Source organism: Elephas maximus, chromosome 1, assembly GCF_024166365.1.
Source record: "Elephas maximus indicus isolate mEleMax1 chromosome 1, mEleMax1 primary haplotype, whole genome shotgun sequence".
Taxonomy (NCBI): Eukaryota; Metazoa; Chordata; class Mammalia; order Proboscidea; family Elephantidae; genus Elephas; species Elephas maximus.
In genome coordinates, this window is record NC_064819.1 from 49,378,185 (window position 1) to 49,389,774 (window position 11,590).

General features: G+C 41.9%; 1 protein-coding gene across 7 annotated transcripts in view; it reads left to right on the top strand.

The window, feature by feature from the left end:
• RREB1 (ras responsive element binding protein 1) overlaps positions 1-11,590 on the top strand; it is a 190,340-nt gene that overhangs the window by 66,677 nt on the left and 112,073 nt on the right. The window lies entirely within an intron of this gene.

An 11,590-nucleotide genomic window follows, 5' to 3' on the forward strand; every position in this document is an offset into this window, starting at 1 on the left:
CCATAGGAAGACAGATACTAACAGATACTACAAATGAATAATTCTAAGGTCTAAGTCATGAAAGTAACTATTAAGTCAACTCTGAACTGCAAGTAGAATTCTTTAACTCCACGAGCTGTTGTGTAGGTGGAGAAGGGAAGGCAAACAGATCTGAAGTCCATTGTGTCACAAATCATGAAGATGCGTTTTGTTTCCTACCTGTTCATCTCCTGAACAGTGTCTAGAGCTGCCCTTAACATCACCTTGATCTCATCGTTTCAAAGGAAAGAATGTTAAGACAGATGAATTGAATCAGCCAGATTGTCAGAGATTTCAACATACCTCGTGACATGTCTCACTTGGCTCTCTTAATTAATCTAATATGACCTGTTAGAGAAAGAACTGGATGTGTTAGCCAGGAGACTAGCTTGATTATGGTTAATGAAAAGATAATAAAACCTTGTGCCTCAGTTTTTCCATCTGCAAAATGGGCAAAATATCTTCCCTTGATCATGGCCTTAGGGGGTGACATAATGACACCCTTATGCAGTATTTTCTTTCTTTTTAGTCAGTAAAAGCAAACAGAAAAACCTTTGTGAGGAAAGAAACTATTGTACTTTCATATAAAGGAAAAGTGCCATCACTCTAAGGGGAATTCTGAACATCCTGAAAGCTTTACAGCAAAGGAACAGCCAGAAGACCAGTCAGTGGAATGAGACCCCCTCAAAAACCTTATCTCCACTCCTTTCCTCTCTTTAAAATGAGGGTGCTAGTAACTTAGTTATTACTCAGCAGTGATGCTTCCCATGAAGGCTGTCCTTGGGTTCTGACAACAAAGTTCTTATACTGTTTAGCCCCCTTAAAATGGACAAGGGGCCTCATCTCTTGAGATTTCTTTTATTATCTGAATGAAATGCACCCCAGCGTTCCATCTTTTTTCTAGAAATCCGGGCTGGTAGTAGGTGTTCTGTTTAAGTTTTATGCAGTGTCTGTGTATTTTCAACATGTTTCATGTGATATTTGGCTTTGATGGGCTTTTCAGGAAGTCTTCAGCAGTGTCTTAGCAAAATGGGGTGCACAATAAGTACATATTAACTTAGAGCGAAGAGTGAGGTATGGGAATCCAGTACACCAAAAACACCCTGTTGTTTGGGTTTCTTACAAGTAATAAAACTGGCTTTTACAGAACAGGGAAAACTACTTTTATGAAGAGGTCGACATGTGACTGGAGAGGCAGCAGACCTGGGTAAAGGGCTCTGCTCTCTAGTACATGGAGTGTGGCTGTTGCCATCTGTGCAGTGGGACCCATACCACCTCTGACCACTGGTGCCCTCTGTGGTGAGGCCCCTGGGTACTAGGCCATCAAAGGCAACAGTTACTTTTGTTGGATACTGACCTCACAAAGGTTTCTGGGGAAAGAACCCTCCAAACATAACGTCAGGAATTCCAAAGCACTTTTACAATTCCGATTCCAGTAGAGGTTGGATTAGAAAGGGGACTCCGTCAGCACCCTCTCTTCTGCCTTTGTTTTGTAGATGTTAGTTATTATTATTTTTTTAATAGAAATGAGTTATCAGTTTTATCTTAAGGATTTGGGGTTTGCTTTGTTTTGAAAAATTATTTAATGAGGGCTTTTTTTTTTTTTTCAACTTCGGTAGCTTTCTTCAGGTCCCAATGACTAGGCAACATAGAGATATAGTAAATAAGCTCTTAGTAAGAGATATTATTTGAAGAGGGGGCCTATGAATACATAATAAATTTATGAATACGTAAGTGAAGTTTGCTCTGAATCTACCTTATTTTTTGAGCGGGAGAAAAGATGATTTTTAAGGCCTGTTCGTGCACAAAGTAGTGAGTAACAAGTCTCAAAAAGCCATTTAGATCTATCTATAAACAAAGCGTAAATATCTTTCTTCAAAATGAATTGAGTTCTGAACTTTGATGCTTTCAAGAGTGCTTTATTATCAGGTGGCTTGTAAGAGCATGTCGTTAATCAGATGTGTGTGTTTCCCTTAGAATTTCATTAAAAAGGTATGCATCAGTTCACATCCCCTACATGAGGGGGCAGCGAAAACAGAAACTTGATAGAAATATTGAGGAGGGGAAAAGATAAAGCCACCAGTGGCACCTGGGCCTCCTTTCACTTCCTTTCCCAGCCCGGCCCCCTTGAGGGGTTTTTGTGTTCTTCAAGAAGATGGAGGAAGCTGCTGCAGTTGGGGTGATCACTCCAGGTCTTAGGGTTTCACTGGATCTGTGAACAGAGCAGAGAGGAAGGGAGTGGCTCAGGACTGGAAGTTCCTTCTCCAAAGCCTTGCTGACTCTTCACAGTCCTATCCCGAGGCAGTCCTCATCTGGGAGGGGAAGCAAAGACTGTGCTCTCTGGGTTCATCCTGAGCCTTGCCCCGGGCCACCCAGGGAAGGACCTGTCTTCTGGAAAGCCTGCTGGGAGGGGAACAGGGAGTTGGGATTGGGGGGGCAGGCTGCTGTAGTTACTGCCATTGTTTGAGTACAGACTGAGCTATGGCTCAGAAGTTGTTTGTTTCTTGGCTTTTTTCTCCAGATTTTGACATTAAATGAATGCATTCAGTAGATTTGTGGTTTGCTAATATGGGCATAATATACATCTACATATTTGGGTGCTGAATATATATATATAGGCAAATAAAACCAAGAAGTTAGATGCTAAACTAGTTGTTGTTTTACTGATTAACTGAAACTAGCCTAACTGGCCGAACTGTTGGAGCCAAACTACTCCAGGTGGTAATTTTTGTTTGATCTACTAAAAAAGTTCCTGGGAAAGGTGAAGTGTTAAATCAAGGAGAGGAAGGCTAGTTCTCCATAAATTCTGTGTTGGCCCGCCCTCTGTGGTGCTGGAAGGGAAGGATGGGTGAACGAGTCACTTCACGGCCGCCTGACTCCTCCTCTTCCTCTCACTGCCTGGGGCTGCAGCTTCACTTTTCAGAGCATTGCTCTGCTGTAGGCCAGGGTTGTATGTTAAGAGTATTTTTCAGTATTATCACTTATCACTCTGAGACTTTCCTTGCATATTCAGGAGTAACTAGTGTAACCCTTTAGTTCTTTTCAGAAGCCCTCATCACTTACTTATGCCCAGTCAGGAAGATGAATAATGTTAACTGATTTACTGTCACTGCAAAAAAAGCATTAGTTAATTAGACTTTTATACCTCAGTCAGATGGCATTAGACACCCTTTGTGCACTTTAACTCAAGGATGTTAAAGACCTAAATCTTTGAGAAAAAAGAAGAGAAAGAAAAAGGACAGGCACTTTTCCAGTTTAAGCTGCATGTTGGTCCATGTTAATTAGGCATTTGTCCCCTAGGCTGGAGGTGATAGAAAGTGCCAGTTACTGTGGTATTTAACTGACAGCAGACTATCGTCCAAGTGATTGAGTTGGGCCCAGAATTTTCTCTTAATTGGTGGGAAGGAAAACTGGCACACACCCAGAATAAGGAAGAAACTTACATTTCACATTTAAAAATTGTATAGGATCTGGAGAGCACTTGTGTATTTTTCTTTTTTATTGGTTAAAATATACAGATTAAAAACTAACAACAGAGTCTCCTCCAAATCTTGAGCTACCCAAAATGATTAGCTTTGTAAGCCTTCAGTAAATGAAAGTTTAGTAGTAATTGTTATCCAAGGTCAAAAAGTTGTTCTTGTTATGCAAGGCTTTTATACATGTACTTGTCTGTCTATTTGACACTATTTTAAAAATGTTCTAGAAATTGACACTTAATTTTCCATCTTACAGTCAGATTTCTTTGTTGATACCAGAAATTCTAAAGTGGATTAAAGCATCAAACCGTATATACATTTTAAACCAATATATGGTGGCATACTAAAAGAAAAACGTTGTAATAGTTTCATGGGAGTAATTAGATGAAGTGTCCTTGTAAAAAAAAAAAAAAAAAGATTTAAGCAACTTCTTCCTAGTTGCTGGAGAAGGTAATCCTCAGTGGCAAGAGTGTAGTTTACTTTATTCATGAGGTATGTAAAACAATCCCAAAAATAATGAGAAGATTTTTTCAAACTCGGGGTAGCCTTATTTGACTTTAAATCTTACTCATTTTGTCTGTGGTTTCTAGCCAAGGGTTCACACTTGGGAGAACACATCATTTTTAGTACTGAACTACTTTTTCGTGCACTGAATGAATGCAATATGTTAACACTCCTGTATGGCCCAGAATTGCTTGGCTGCCCCTTGCCCTGCCTGCCTGGTACTGGCTGAAAAGGTACCATTGTTTGTTCTGCAAACACTGGGTGATGTTTGTTTCCAAGGTGACTGGTTCTATTGCTGCCCTTTAAGCTAGGGGGGATGGGGGAAGAGAGAAAGTTGGCTTTAAACACCTGAGAGCATCTTGTTCTGGATACAGTCTCTGTGTGTGTATGTGTGTAAGTTGAAATTTTCTTTTAACTGAGGTAATTGGAGAACAAAGGAATAGTGTAGAAATGGGAGGAAGAGACTATTAGTGAATTAAGAATATCAGTAAGTTTTGATATTTAACTCAATATGCTTAGAGTGAATACAATAAGAAAAGTTAGAATTAAAGATCTGATTAGACTGAAATTAACTGTGTTTACATTTGGAAAACTAAAGGGTTAAAGGAAGAAAATATTTTAGCTGATTACTGTTGAAATGTTGTATTTATTTTTGTATAAATTAGTTCCTCAAAAACCTATAAGCAGGTATTTAAATGAATAAATGTTTAAGAGTATAATTAAAATAGGTTATTGATCTGGTAGTTGGGTCTTCTATAAGAATTGTGAAAGAACATGAGATATAAACAGATTTGTTGCAGTTTTAAGTTCTGTGAAGAAAAGAAAGAAAAATCTGTTAAATAATTGAAGTATATTTGTGCCAAAACTTTTCTAAAAAGATAACAAAAATGCAGAAAAATAATAGCATCTTTTCATATTGGTGATGAATATTGACATTCATTAGACTGGAAATTTGTTATTTCATCAGTTAAAATTTTAGGTTCAAAAATAGGAAAAAAAAAATCTTTCTTGGTCTGGTCCTCCACCTCCCTCCCCTTTTTATTGGACATGGATGCTGTTAACAGAACTTTGCCTTTCGCTCCTATCGGGTTTAGTACAGTTCATGCGCAGGTTTCAGTAAACATTAACTACTTTTATCAGGGCTTGCAGTGTGCTGAATGGTTAGCAAAGAGTGTGTACTGCAAGGGACAGATGAAAATGAGAGATTCCAAGGTCATATGGATGGTAGAATTTTTAAAAATTATTGAGAATTTAGGGAAAAGACAACACGTTTCACGCTTTAGGATAAATATCCCCTCTTTGAAAATTATTGAGAATTTAGGTTAAAGACAACACGTTTCACACTTTAGGATAAATATCCCCTCTTTAGTTATGTGGGCCTAAGACAAGGCTACTTTGCCTAGCATTTTTATGTACTGAGGCTAAAACAGATTTGTTCAGATGCTCCATCTGAGTGGTGAGGAAAGTGATTTTAGAACATTGTTTTTTCTTTCCTATTTTTTTTTTCTATGTTCATTAAAAAGAAATAGATTTACTCAGGGCTGACTTCTAGGATGAAAAGTTCTCAATGTAACATTTAATTATGGTGATTCTGAAAGATCTTTTTCAATTTTTTAGGGATTTCCCTTTCTCCAGGATTACTGGGGATTGTCCTCTGATAATCAGTTTGATTTCCGGAGTTGGCACAATAAGTCATAAACCAAGTGGTAGAATGAAATATTGCTAAGTATAAACAAAATATAGGGTAAAACATGCGTGTTTCAAAAATCGTATTCTAAAACATTTGCCTCTATCTTAGAAAATAGTAATTTGTATTTATTTTTGACTTAAAATGACACGTAAGTTTTAAGGTTACTTAGAATAAAAATTATCCTCCACCTGCCCTTCCATGCAGCGTGTATCGTAGCACTAGGAGTTTGCCACTGGGCATCCTTTAAGTCCCTTAGCTGGACAGTCGTTTACAGGTCTGTTGAAACGATTATGGCAAACAAGTCTGCAGGTTTAGAGTTGTGAAGAGAAAACGAATGCCCTTTAGGATTTTGAAGCGTTGACTCGCCCCTGGAAGATGGACTTTCCTGTCCTCTTCTGGCCCAGGTTTGTAAGCGTTAGGAATGCGGGTGGTTGGATTGGTTAGGTTTAAATATAGCTCAGGGAGTGAAGTATTCAGTGGAAAGATCTGCTGGGCGCCGCCGGGCACCGTCCACCCCGTAGCTGTTCTTGGGGAGGTGAACCTGGGCAGGCAGGACCCTTCCCGAGGAGGAAGGAGAAGGCCAGCCCGCCACGGGCTCCATGCAGCGGACCCCGTGTAAAGCGAGCTCCACCTAAGGGAAACGAAAGTTTTCATACAACTACGCGCGGGAGCCGCCGTCTCGGGAAACTCGAGTTCGTTTCCCTTCTCCCAGGAGGGCGGCGAATGGCCGGCCGGGGTCTCTGGAACCGACCATCCGGCTCCGGCCGCCCGCCCTCTCTCGGCTCCCGCCTTGGGTGACACCTTGTGCAGGGAAGGAGCCCGTCAGTCAGGGCGGCGGGCGCCGATTGGCTCGCCGGGCGGCGGGGCGGGGCCTGTGGGCGGGGGTGGAGCCTGGCCCCTCGGACTTTGGCCCGCGGCTTCCTGCGGCGAGCGGCGCGGACCGGCGGGCGCGGGCGGGTGGCGAGGAGGCGGTGTTTGGAGCCAGCTTTCTGCTGTGAGGGAGCGTCTGCATCTCGCAGGAGACCTTGACGTGCTCGGCACCGCCACGGGCAGAGCTGCATCTGACTGCTGAAGTAACCATTTAATGAACAACCAAAGATCCTCAAAGAGCCCGTTAAAGGTTGAGGTTGTTAAAAAAAAAAAAAGAATTCCTCCCTAGGGGGTATGAGGAAATGTGGACGCTCTGAGGGAGTCGCTCTTTTTCTTTTTCTTTTTTTTTATAAATTTGCCCATTTAGTCTATGGTCTTTTTTTTTTTTTTTCAGACGTTTTGCGTAAGCATGAGCTACACCACATTTTGTACTTATTTCCCAGTATCGGTCTACTTTAAAACATTTTGTTTACCTGATGGCTGTTTTTAAATGAAAAGTTATTAATTAGAAAATTATCCACTAAGTGCCCCCCCTTTTTTTTTTAAGAGGAGGGGTGACAGAGATTACCAGCAGTTAATTTGGAACCGGAGGGAATAGGAATTTGTGTAGGAGAAAGTAGAGGGGAACCGCTGGTGTGTAATTAGACCAGGAAAATGTCAGCAATAGGTCTACTGAGCTGGAAGCCGGACAGCTTCTGCCACCGGCTGCTTCTGGCCCCTTCTGCAGAGTTATTAAGCAACGTTTTCCCCTTTCTAAAATGATTTGCCTTCTGAAGATGAAGCCAGAGGGGCGAAACAGCCTGTTTAACCCACAGCTGCTTCACGTGTTCAGTCCTCAGCTGGGAGTTCAGTCTGACTCATTTCACAGCCATGCTGGAGTTAGAACCCGGTGCCCCTGTCATTTTGCACCCTGCCTCTTCAGTCACCCCTCCTGAAAGTGGAGTGCCCCTGTCATCTCCCCATTTGGTGATCTACCTCAACAGTCTCTATGGCCAGAATCGGTTTGATAATAGTAATAACCTGTTCAGCTGTGATGCAGTTTCTTAGTGTTCAGTATTTAAAGGACCTAACCAGTGAGTACAGCAGATGCTTGTTTGGTAACGATCAGCGTTAGGACTGATGGCTAAAGGCCACCTGCCACGGCGGCACCTTGCTGAGTGTGATCTTTCTTCCTCCGAGACAGTCCGTGTGGTCAGGCTTCACCGCTGGGCAGGCCCACTCTGTGACTGAGACACCTGTGGATGTAGCACGTGGCTCCTGCTGCTCCACTCTGCAGCCATGTGACTGGCAAAACCACCCAGCAGCCAGCTTTCTGAACCAGGGGCACTACCATCTGCACCCGGAGGCTGTGCCCCTGCTCTGTGAGCAGGATATGAATGTAGAACAATTTCAGTGGCTTACATTGTACCACCTTTTTGACTTGTCTCATTTTCTATGTGCCTTATTTTTATGCCACTTCCCCCTGGGCTGAAGCATATAAAACGGTGATTCTTAACCAGGGAAAACTTTTCCACAATACACATGCCAGGGCCCCACCCCAGGAGATTCTGATTCAGTAGGTCTGGCTTAAGGCTAGGGCATGTCCATTTTGAAAAAGTTTCCCAGGTGATTCTAATAAATACCTCTAATCAGGCTTCGATAACTGTGTTATAAACAGGTTATTTTTACACATGTGTTTGAAACTTATGTTGAGATGAATGAATACATTTGAGCCACTGGGAATTTAAAAAAAAATATTTATTAAAGAGTTGTTGTGTACCGTCGAGTTGATTCTGACTCATAGTGGCCCTACAGGACCACTGTTCCACAGGATTTCCTAGTATGTAATCTTTACGAGAGCAGGTTGCCAGGTCTTCCACGGACTACTGGTGGGTTCAGACCCTTCAGTTAGCAGCTGAGCACTTAACCATTGGGCCACCAGGGCTCCATGCTGAAAGAGTTAGGAGATGGTAAATAAACCTAGAAATTCTCCTGTATGTTGCTTGCTTGTTGCAAACCTGAGTTTCCTATTAAATGAGGTGTCGTGGTACCTGTGCTAGCACCCTGACAGGCCGCCTGCCTGGTAGGTGTAAATGCCACTAATTAATTTTTTAAGAAGTTGGAGCTCTGACAGAATTACCAGGGATGCTGAGTAGCTGGTACCAGATGTTTCTTTTGTTAGGGACATGGAGAGTCAGTGTCACAGCAATAAGGCTGTGGATGTTAACCCCATGAACTGGGGCTATGGATTTTGGGGATGTTGAATATTTTCTTAAAACCAGAAAGGGTGAGGAAGGCTTCAGATTCTGGTTTCTACTCGGGCCTTTTCCCTCAAGAGGATCCTTGCAATACTGTATTGTCTTCTGTAGAGGTGTTTAGTCAGTTATCATTAGGCCCAGCTCTTGTTGGAAAAGGGTAAGTGGTACTCGGGGCCTCTTTATCTAGACCTCTAGCTCACCGTTTTGCCACAGCTGCAGTGACAGCCTGCCTTTCTAACTGAATTCAGTTCTCTCTCCACTCCTTTTTTGTGGAACAACAGGAAAGTCAGCCGCTCATCATTTCGTTTGCAGACTTTATAGCCTCTGAACAGCCTCTGGGTTTGCAGTTTATGAATGCACCATTTGTTGTTTTGAGCACAACTGTTAGATACAACTGGCGGGCCAGCCCACTCTGCCTGAGACCAGCGGGCATCACTGTGGCCTTTTTTTTTTTTAAACTTTTTTTGTGTGCATAGGCCTCATTTTTGCTTTAAATACCACCATTTTGTTTACATTAGAGTCTCTTTGACCCAGGTTACATTTTTCAAATGTAAGTTTTAGAAATAAAGACTTAATTTGCTTAAACTGTTAGTGTAGAGTTCTGAATAAATGCAAGTATTTTACTTTTTAAAGGAGGAGATTATTTTTGTTGCTTGATTTTGCCTGCGTGCCTTTTGATAACCTCAAACTGTGTGGCTTTGTGATTTTATTTTAAATTGGGTTGAAATGAGAAAGTTTTATTTTCCTTGGTCATTTTATTTCTTTTTAATCTTTGCATGCCATCTGTGTTGTCAAGTACTCTCTCCAGTTCTGAATTTAAGGGAAACGGTCAAAACCAAACTCTACAATGTGGCTTTCTAGAGTATTCGAATATCACCATTTGAATAACTTAAATTTATCATTCTTCTCTCCTTTTAAAACAAGGCCTTATCCAAAAGTGTTAGCATTGATGTTAAAATTTTCACTTCTGTTTTGTTTTTCTCACATGTATGTTCTGCTGCCCTGTAATTGTACATGTACATGCATATATTGACATTATTTCTTCTTTACATTATATTTAACTGTATTTTAGTTAAGAGAATGTATTAATATGTTTTTCTGGTGCACTTTCTGTATTCAGCTACTGAGTCTGTTAGTTCTGTTTTGGGGCCTTGTTTTGGCTACAGAGAGTAATTTCTGTTAAAAAAAAAAAACAGTAAACATCCTAGCATTCGAGCATCCTGGAGCTTCCAAAAAAACAAAACAGTTGTTTGCTGAAAATGAGGGAGCTTTCTGTAGTTGCAATTTAAAGTGGATATTTAAATTTCAAGGAATGTATTGATTTGTTGTTATTTCAGGCAGATTATAGAGACCTTTTGGGTTGCATTTGCGTTTTTGCTAAAATTGAGACAAACAAACATGTTGAAGGAAAAAATTATATAATCTCTTGTAAAATTCCTGCTTTCCTGTTCGTCACACCATGGGGGGAGTCTGTCTGAGAAGGATTTAAAAAAATCTACTACTACCTGAGAAGTCTTTGAGATAGCTGTAAAGGCTAAGCAGCTATAAACAAGACGCTAGGGGAACGTGAACTCACAAAGAGCAGTTTTCTCAACCCTGAAGTCGTCTTTGGCTTTTAGAGACATTTTATATATGTGGTACCTTGTATCAATGCTTTGGTTTTGAGTTGAACCTCACAGCTGAGCAAGTCTCGTTTTGGGAGTTTTCTCCTTTTTACCGTAGTTTCTTTACTGCTCTTCTCCTGTGATTGTTGCTTAAAAATGGCAACTGAAACATCATCACCAGGTATTTTCACCAGGTAGAAACTGTTTTTCCTGTGTCAAAACAACCCCTGTGGCTTAGCTGATGCTTCTGTTGCTAAGCAGGGAAATTTCTGGTCGGCAGGCTGTCCATTAACCCTGTAAATGCTAATGTCAAACAAAACAAAGCAAAACAACTTTATAACTTTCTGATATAGTACATTGTTCAAGTGCCTGAAAACTGGACCAAGGTAATGTTTTTCTTTCTGAAAAGACAAACCCCAACTTTGATTTGCTTGTTCTAGAGGTGGGGTGAGGAGAGTTAGAGAAGTTAGTAGCATCCAGGGAGATGACAGCCCCAGGCAGCTGATAGTAAAGGTCTCATGCCATATAGTAAAAATTATGGATTAGTCTCTTTGTGCCTTTTCTCCACAAGTCTGCCTTGGTACAGTTGTGGGGAAAAGGAGGAACAAGAGGGGCAGCTGCTTGCATCCATTTGCCAGAAAGGAGTTAACAGAACATACCGTAGAACAGGTTGGGCAAGACTGTTAAAGCCAGTGATGAAGCCTTTCTCCCCACGTCTCTCTGACTGCCCCCTCCCCCTCTGTCCCCCCCTCCTTTCCTCCTCCAGGACTTTAAAACATCTTCAGACTTCAGTGTCTGGCTTCCCCTCTTCTGTGCAGAACCCTTTACATTATGAAAACACTCCGTGGAGATGCGGAGCCTGTGCGAGGCAGGCCTCGGCCTGGCCAGCTGTTTCTCGAGAAATCGGTGGAGTGCTGGTGCGGGCCCTGGGTCCTGTAACATAGGCCCCATTCAGCAGAGACATTCTTCGGCGTGCATTTCTGCCTCTGTGGGACCGCTGTGGATGACCAGCGAGGGGGAAAGTGGGCGGTGGGGAGGGGAGGAGCCGATGGAGAAGGAAGTGTGTGTGCACGCAGCCTTGGAGGGCAGTGAGATGGAGTCACTGCAATTAAGAGTGCCAGTAAGTCATGAGACTTTTCTTCTTGAAGCATCTGCAGTTAGTTTTGACTTTGGGGATATCTTGTGGACATA